General features: G+C 35.9%; 1 non-coding gene across 1 annotated transcript; it reads right to left on the minus strand.

Annotated features, from left to right (window-relative positions):
- Window positions 1-214: 214 nt before the first annotated feature.
- On the minus strand, window positions 215-296 carry TRNAS-AGA (transfer RNA serine (anticodon AGA)). The gene has a single exon. It is a non-coding gene; the product is annotated as a tRNA-Ser (tRNA).
- Between the last annotated feature and the right edge of the window lie 616 nt (window positions 297-912).

The following is a 912-nucleotide window of genomic DNA, read 5'->3' on the forward strand; positions in this document are numbered from 1 at the left end:
GAAATAAGAGCCAGGGTCTACCCTTTGAGGTAGGGGTAAGGTGTGAGTACACTCTACCCTTCCCAGACCCTACTTGGTGAGATTTTACTGGGTTGTTATCGTTATAAAACTGGAAATAAGAATGGACCCATAGGTACTTTTGCTAACTAACCATCCATACAATCTGGAAATTTCAAACTGAAAAAGGAAGAAAGGAAATTTGGAAAACAAAAACCGTGGACGGCAGGATTCGAACCTGCGCGGGCAGAGCCCACATGATTTCTAGTCATGCCCGATAACCACTCCGGCACGTCCACTGATATATGTCGACGAATTTCCACATTTATTATTTCTTGCAAATGTAAGTATTTGTTTTCTCTTCTCATCGGATGTTTTGCCTTACCTACCATATCTGTTGGTCCTAATTCAACCATACCGTATATGATTTTGGATTTTGGCTCGAATTTTTTGTTGCCGTTCCTCGAGTGGGGTGAATTCGTATGAGTTTTGGACTGATTTGATAAAAATGCAAAAACATTTGAGTACTTATAATAAATTTACCCAATTCGTCAAAGTTTGGAGTTAGGAATAATTTCAGCGATATGGGTTATTTGGTCAGAACACAAATCAACTTATAAGTTCTTGTAATGGTTCCCAGTGTGTACACTAGTTTCAGAAAGCACACCATACGCCTTTTGCCAATAGTACAATGTTCACTGCATTATGCACCTATTTGGTACCTATGGTACTTTTTTCGATTTTAGCCCGTGCCAAAATTATTTATATTTGGCAAATCAAAATATATATATATATATATATATATATATATATATATATATATAATTTTTGTATATAACATACAAAATATATATTTTTCGGCTATTGTTTTTCATGTGTACACCCTGCAGGTGAATTTTATATTCGGCACATGAA

Source organism: Nicotiana sylvestris, chromosome 5 (assembly GCF_000393655.2).
Source record: "Nicotiana sylvestris chromosome 5, ASM39365v2, whole genome shotgun sequence".
Classification (NCBI taxonomy): Eukaryota; Viridiplantae; Streptophyta; class Magnoliopsida; order Solanales; family Solanaceae; genus Nicotiana; species Nicotiana sylvestris.